General features: G+C 50.8%; 1 long non-coding RNA gene across 1 annotated transcript; it reads left to right on the top strand.

Moving 5' to 3' along the window:
- The first annotated feature begins 4,427 nt into the window (after window positions 1–4,427).
- Window positions 4,428–6,586, top strand: LOC113883146. The gene is made up of 2 exons (XR_003508579.1): window positions 4,428–4,631; window positions 6,482–6,586. It is a non-coding gene; the product is annotated as an uncharacterized LOC113883146 (long non-coding RNA).
- Window positions 6,587–7,786: the final 1,200 nt, after the last annotated feature.

Below are 7,786 nucleotides of genomic sequence, written 5' to 3'. Positions count from 1 at the left end.
GCCCATGGCAAGGAACCTGCCCAGGTCCAGGGACAGAGCAAGATCCTGGCTTTGCCTGGGAGGCCTCACGGCCACCTTGTTGTGAAGGAAAACCTCCGGCCATGTGCCTAAACTGGAATCCGGCAGCTGTGGACCTCGGTAGCTTTGTGTCTTTGAGCAAGTCGCTTGACCTCTCTGAGCCGCGGTTTCCTCTTGTATAAAATAGCAATAGCGCCACCTAGTGGCGTATCTAGCTTACATGATGGCTGTGCGTGTGTGTGTGGTAAGTTGCGTCAGTGGTGTCCAACTCTTCGTGACCCCTTGGACTGTAGCCTGCCAGACTCCTCTGTCCGTGGGATTCTCCAGGCAAGAATACTGGAGTGGGTTGCCACGCCCTCCTTGAGTATATGATGCCTAGAGTGGTCATTAAAAACCAAACACTCCTTCCCCCTGCCTTTTTAGAGATACCTTTATTTGGATGTAATTCACATCCCATGTAACTTAGCCACTGCAAGGACAATTCAATGTTTTTTGGCATATTAATTTTAAAAATTGTGGTAAAATAGATATTGCATGAAATGCACCGTTTTCATCATTTTTAAGTGGCCTTAATGAGATTAGCACCTCCTCTTTATGGCAGAATGATCTTCTATGATGTCGTTAACAATCATCGTCTTCAGGGTCAAGTTTTCATTTTAAAACAAGCAATTAACGAGTAAAAGAAAAGCATGTTTCATTTTTAAATATGTTATCCGAATTCAAGGAGATGTTTCATGTGTGAACAGAATTTGCACTTACTCGAACAAAAATAGGACATCTTGAGGATTTCTCTGCCTCACTGTCCTAAACTGTTCACGCAGGGACTTCCCTGCCTGGTGGTCCAGCGGTTAAGGCTCTGCGCTCCCAATGCGGGGGCCTGGGTTCCATCGCTGGTCGGGGAGCTGTGATCCCACATTGCTGCTCCACGTGGCCGAAAACAAAAAGAAGACAAAACACAGCTGTCTACACAGATCAAAATGCCAGGATTGTATGTGGTAACTCCAGCTCATTGTCCTCGTCACAGTTCCCCCTTGATGCATGGACTCTGTTTGCACTCAGGGGTGCTAAGCACCAGAGTGGGCGACTGACTAATACTCGGCAAGGGTGATGCCCAGCATCTAGGAATTTACTCCCAAAACAAACTTGGGGAGCTGAGTCTGTTAAGCTCTGTGGCCAGGTGTTCTCAGAACGAACTGCTGTGTAGAACACAATGTTTTATTAAGGGATAAGTAGTAAAAACGTGCTGATTTGAAGTTGATGTGTATATTATAAAAGAGTGTATGTGCTCAGTTGTGTCCGACTCCTTGTGACCCCCAGGCTCCTCTGTCCATGGGATTCTCCAGGGAAGAACACTGGAATGGGTTGCCATTTCCTCCTCCAGGGGATCTTCCCGACCCAGGGATGGAACCTGGGTCTCCTGCAATGGCAGGCAGATTCTTCCCTGCTGGGCTATCTGAGAAGCCCATATATTACGAAAACTCAATGGTAAATTTTTTTTTTTGGCTGTCCTGTACAACTTGTGGGATCTTAGTTCCCTGACCAGGGAGTGAACTCTTGTCTCCTACAATGGATGCATGGAGTCCTAACCCCTGGATCACCAGGAAAGTCCCTGCAGCAACTGTTTAGAACTTAGACCAATGGAATATACTTTTGGGGGGAGAGTATTTTGATGGTGAGGATAAAAAACAGCCCAACTTGTGGTCGATTTCATTCCCGGCTTCAGTTCTGTATTGATGAGATGGAGCCTCTTACTGACGGCTCCAGGGCGGCTGCTCCCACCACCCCCCGGGCTGTGGATGAGGATTAGAGTTCAAATGTGGGAAGAACCCAGCACCTTTCCAGCTCACCCTGCGTCACAGGCTCTGATACCCAACTTATGCCCCAACTGATGATCGATACGGGCCGATGCTCTCTTTCTGCTGACAGGTCTCCTCCTCCCACTTAGGAATTTTTCTAATCTTGGGCGCGGACCTTGATCAGGCATAAATTACTGTGTCTCCTCCGAAACTCTTCTCCAAGGGGCCAAGGAATATGGAATTGTCAGCAATCAAACTTCAATCCTAAAGGAAATCAGTCCTGGATATTCATTGGAAGGACTGATGCTGAAACTGAACTCCAATACTTTGGCCCCCTGATGCAAAGAACTGACTCATTTGAAAAGACCCTGATGCTGGGAAAGATTGAAGGCAGGAGGAGAAGGGGACGACAGAGGATGAGATGGTTGGATGGCATCATCGGCTCAATGGACATGAGTTTGAGCAAACTCAGGGAGACAGTGAAGGACAGGGGAGCCTGGCGTGCTGCCGTCCATGGGGTCACAAAGAGTCGGACATGACTGAGTGACTGAAGGACAAAACTTCATGCTCTTTTTCTATGCAATTTTCCGAGTAATCCATGTTGCTCTGAGCCTTCTGCTTTGGGGATATCAGTGGAAGCTCATGTAAGATCCCCTTTTTATTAAAATCCTCAAAGTAAATTCCACCTCTGCCTGCTACAGACAGTAATGGAACCACTGGATATTTAAAGATGGGCTGGGGGTGACGCCCTGGGTGCACAGGGCTCCCGTGTCCTGGAGTAATTTAATACTGAATGAAATTCTGACACCGTCCTTTCAACCCCTCCTCCCAAGTCCCAGAGCTGCGCCTCGCATCATGATTGGGGTGCCAGGCGTCAGATTCGCGCTCACCTGCCTGCCGTCCTCTCCAGAGCCTGGGGGGCCGATGCCCGCGCCGCGATTCAGGGAGGAACACCTGAAGTTGAGTGAGCGTCTGGATCTCACGCAAACCCCCCAGCTGCCACGTCCTTCTGGGCCCCACGTTTGGACCTCAGGACTCCCCTGAACTATGTCTTCGAACAGGTGGGGGGCCCTAGTACCTCCCACTTGGTACCACGCAGGCAGTTTTTCCAGGCCTCTTCCCCATCCCTCGGTTGTCAAAGACTGAGGTCGGCTTTGCTCGAGGTCTTGGGCCCTGTATCGGTTTCCTGGGGCTGCTGTGAAAAATAGACCACACAGCTCGGGGCTTAACACAACAAGAATTCATTCTTTTACAGTTCTGGAGGCCAGAAAACCCTGATGGGGTGCGCATAGAGTTGGTTCATCACTCGCAGTGTCTGGCGTCCCGGGGTGCCGGCCACCTGGGGTGCTCCTGGGCTGGTAGCGGTCTCGCTCCATTTCTGCCTCTGTCTTCACGTGGTTCTCTCCCTGAGTTCCGTGTCCACATTTCCTTCTTCTTATAAAGAAACCAATCCTTGGGTTGAGGGCCATCCCCACCCCTAATCTGATAGGACCCCACCTTTAACTATCGCATCGGTAAAGATGTTGTTTCCCAATAAGGTCAGGTTCTGAGGTTCCAGGTGGATGTGAGGGCCCCCCTCCCTTCCTGATCCCCGCCTCACGACTCGGCGGCCCACCAGGGCTAAGAGCCCAGATGAAGTATCTTCTCAGAGGGGCTGTCCAAGTCCAGTGATGCCTGGGACCCAGGGCTGCAAACCGGAGGCCTGAGTGGGTGGGCTCTCCCCTGAGGAGTGGAGAGGATAGAAAAGGGAGAGGTCAGAGGAGGGGGATGGGGAGGGGGTTCGGGGTGCAGCGGGAGCCTAGCAGGGGAGATGGAGAGTTTTGCATGTGGCTCCTGCTTGCCATGAGAGAGAGAGAGGAGAGGGAACTTGGGTGGTGCTTTGCGCAGATCTGGAGCTGGGGTCCTGGGAAAAGCTGTGTCACCCTTAGCCCCACCCCCAGATCCTTTCAATCAGATCTGCTGGGGGTGTGGGTGAGCCGGAGGCCCCTCCGGCAGCAGTGTCCCCTGGAGAGAGTGATCAGCGCTGCTCAGACACGTGACCTTGAAATACCCTTCATAAAAATGAACACCCACCTCTGCACGACACCGGATGGAGGGTGGGGGCCCGGGTACAGGGCAATAACTCATGGAGTGTGGAGGGACTTGGGCAGGGGAGTGGTGGGTGAAATACTGTCCTGGGGACCTGCCTCTGACAGCCTGCTTCTCTCCAATTACCTTGGTGACTGTGGTGATAAATCTCGTTCACCTAAGTCTGGGTGCCCAGCAGGCTGAGCATCAGGGCATCCACGCTGGACCCAGCTCTGGCCATTCACAGTCCTGGCCGCTGCATGGACACTCTGGGCCTTTTCCGCACTTTGCAATCCCATCTGTCCCTTTATTTTTTTATTTAAAAAATATTTATTGTTTATTCGGCTGCCCCGGGTCTCAGTTGTGGTACTCGGGATCTTCAGCTGTGGCGTGTGGGACCTAGTTCCCTGGCCAGGAATCAAACCCAGGCCCCCTACATTGGGAGTGCGGAGTCTTAGCCACTGGGCCACCAGGGAAGTCCTTTGGTAAACTACTCATATGTTTCAAGGTTTCATTATTACAGAGAATCGGCCTCTTGCACGGATTCCCAATCACGTGTTCGGAGACGCAGTCTAGGATGGAACTCCAGATTGTAGTCAGACGTCGGGGTTCAAGGTCCTCCTCCACCAGTAGCTGAATGTCCTGCGAGCAAGTTCCCTGACCTCTGTGAGCCACAGAAATCTCATCCGCAACGTGGGAATCGGTGTAAGATTTGTGAGCTGGGAGGCAGCTTAGCAGAGTGGAATAAATGTGAGTTCTGGGGTCGGACAGACCTGTGTGTGCACCCGCCTCTTAGCTCTATGGCCTTGGGTACCTGGAGTGGCCTCTCTGAGCTTGATTTGGTTTCCTTACCTGTAACATTTGGGGGAAATCAAGGCAGCCTCCAGGCCTGTCCTGGTGTGGCTGAAATTCAGCCTCTGTATGGTGCCGGATTAAATCTCAGAGACAGAATTCTGAGGGAAGTAGAAATAGCTATTTATTGCTTTGCCAGGCAAAGGGGGCCACAGCGGGCTCATGCCCTCAAGGCTGCGTGTCCCGCTCTGCAGGGGGTAGTGAGGCGTCTTATATGTTCAGGGTGTGATCAGCTGGTGGACACGCTTCTGATTGGTTGGTGGTGAGGTAATCAGGAGTCAGCATCATCAACTTTCTGGTTTCAATGGTCTGGGGTCTACATGCTTGTGGGCAGCATGCAACTTCTTCCACTTGGTGGGGGTTTCAGTATCTGCAAAGCCGCTCAAGGATATGGCTCCGAATATTATCTGCAGTCCTTGAGGAACTGAAGACTTGGACTTGACTTTGTTTAATGGCTGAAGTATTATTATTTTGTCTTGCTTGACTGTTCTCCTTTCTATGTTTTCTTACTTCTCCGATTAAATTTATTCTTTAAGTAAAGTTTTGATACAGACAAAAAAGCAAGCAGAGGACTTGGGTGGAGTTCTATTCTTGGAGGGCCTCTTAGGGTCCTGCTTGGTTATACTGGGGATTCAGAAGATCATGTCTGTAGAGCGTGTTGTCCAGAAATTGGCATATAGCAGGTGTTCACCTAAACCTGGTTCTCTCTTAACGCTCCTTTCCTTCTAGGGTGCTGGGGATCAGCACACTTTTTCTGGAAAGGGACAGAGAATAAATATTGTAGGCTCCGCGGGCCATATAGTCTCTTTCATAACTGTCTAACTCTGCCACTGCAGCAGGCAGGCAGCCACAGACAGTGTGCAAGCATGATTGTGCTGTGTTCATCCGATTCAACACTGTGCACTTTGAGAGTTGAAATTCTGATCATTTTCTTATTTTATTTTTGGCTGGGCTGGGTCTTCATTGCTGTGCACGGGTTTCTCTAGTTGGAGTGAGGTGTGGCCACGCTCTAGTTGTGGTGCGTGGACTTACTCCGAGGCACGTGGAATCTTCCCGGACCAGGGATCGAACCCATGTCCCATGCATTGGCAGATGGGTTCCTAACCGCTGGACCACCGGGGAAATCTGAGTTTCCAATCATTTTCACGTCACAAAATATGCTTTTGATTTAAAAAAAAAACAGATTTAAGATAGAAAAACTTCTGTTACTTGTGGATTGCACAAAAACACAACAAGCTGGATGTGGCCAGTTGGCTGTGGTTTGCCGACCCCTGTGTTAGACAGTGAGTGTCTCCAAAGGGTGTGTAGTTTGCTTTATATTCTCTGTGCTTCACTCAAGGCTGGACCTGTTCAGCCCCCAGTGAGATACAATTGTGGGAAATGGCTGTGAATAGGTATGTGATCAGGCACGTATATTGCAGGTACTCGAGTCACATTTGGAAAGAATGAAGCCCCTTCAAGGGGAATTTGCATACTATCAGAGGAGGAGCAAGGAGTGGGAGCCGGAGTGCGGGTACCAGAGACCCTTGGAAGTCTCTGTTGAATTCGGCTGTTCAGCCATTCCCAACTTAGCCAGCAGGGGGCGCAAGGGGACCGCTTTTCTCTGGGTGTCTGGGCGGCGGGAGGCGATACCGCGGAGGCCTGCAGGAGATGGACCAGAGATGGACCGGATGATCTCCGAGCATCTTTTCTGCCCGGCGAATCTCAAGCTCTTTCTTTCTCTCTCTCTCTCTCTCTTTTTTTTGCAGAGGGAGACATTTAAAGATGAGCTGCCTGGAACTAGCTGGCAGCAGCCCCCTTTCCCTGGAGATGGAATAAAAGGAAAATCTTCCTCTTGTTGCCACTGGCTGTCATCCTGGAGTCTCAGCGTGCTCTCTTTATCATTCCTTTTGGTTAGAACGTATGCGCCTATAGAGGAGTTAATGGCAAAAGAAGTCAGGGCTCTCTTTAATTAAAAGCGGACTCATTAAGCACATGACAAACACTAGGCAGAAGGAAAATGGCTAAGATTGAGCCGGGACTGGGCACCAAGGACCTACAAATGACACTCTCTTAGCCTTTAAAACCTCAAAGAAAGCTTCGAGGTGAGACCGTATGACAGCCCCCAACGGCTGCCTGTGGTGTCCTGGTCGGTGGTGATTCCATCTGTGAAGTTGGGATGGAGAAACATCACAGATTGGTCCATGGTGGAGGGCAGTGTTTCCAACCATGGACCTCAGGCTAGCAGCATCACCTGGGAGCTTCTAAGAAATGCATATTCTGGGGCCTGACCCCTGAATCATTCACTGGGGTTGGAGGTTGCATTTGGCCTCTAACCAGCCCTCTGATGGGTGTGATGCACGCCCCACCAGTGTGCAAACCACTGGCGTCCTGTAGCTGTTTTCAGCCTTGGCTGCATGTTGGAATCAATCACCTGACTTTGAAAAGCCTTCAAGTGGGACCCCGGAGAAGGCAATGGCAACCCGCTCCAGTACTCTTGCCTGGAAAGTCCCATGGACAGAGGAGCCTAGTGGGCTACAGTCCATGGGGTTTCGAAGAGTCAGACACGACTGAGCGACTTCACTTTCACTTTTCACTTTCATGCATTGGAGAAGGAAATGGCAACCCACTCCAGTGTTCTTGCCTGGAGAATCCCAGGGATGGCGGAGCCTGTTGTGCTGCCATCTATGGGGTTGCACAGAGTCGGACACGACTAAAGTGACTTAGCAGCAGCAGCAGCAGCAAGTGGGAACCACAGCCCAGACCCATGACGTCAGGCCCTCTAGGGTTGAAACCAGCACCTGTGGGTTTTTTAAAAACAATTTTGTTGAAGTGTAAGCTGATGCACAGGCTTCCCAGGTGGCGCTAATGGTAAAGAACCCGCCTCCCGGTGCAGGAGACATAAGAGACGTGGGTTCGATCCCTGGGTCAGGAAGATTCCTGGGAGGAGAGCATGGCAACCCGCTCCAGTATTCTTGCCTGGAGAATCTCGTGGACAGAGGAGTCTGGCGGGCTACAGTCCATGGGGTCACAGAGAGTCGGACACGACTGAGGAACTAAACAACAAACAATGA

The sequence above is a fragment of the Bos indicus x Bos taurus genome, chromosome 25 (genome assembly GCF_003369695.1).
Source record: "Bos indicus x Bos taurus breed Angus x Brahman F1 hybrid chromosome 25, Bos_hybrid_MaternalHap_v2.0, whole genome shotgun sequence".
NCBI classification, from domain to species: Eukaryota; Metazoa; Chordata; class Mammalia; order Artiodactyla; family Bovidae; genus Bos; species Bos indicus x Bos taurus.
This window is presented reverse-complemented; position numbering and strand designations above follow the sequence as displayed.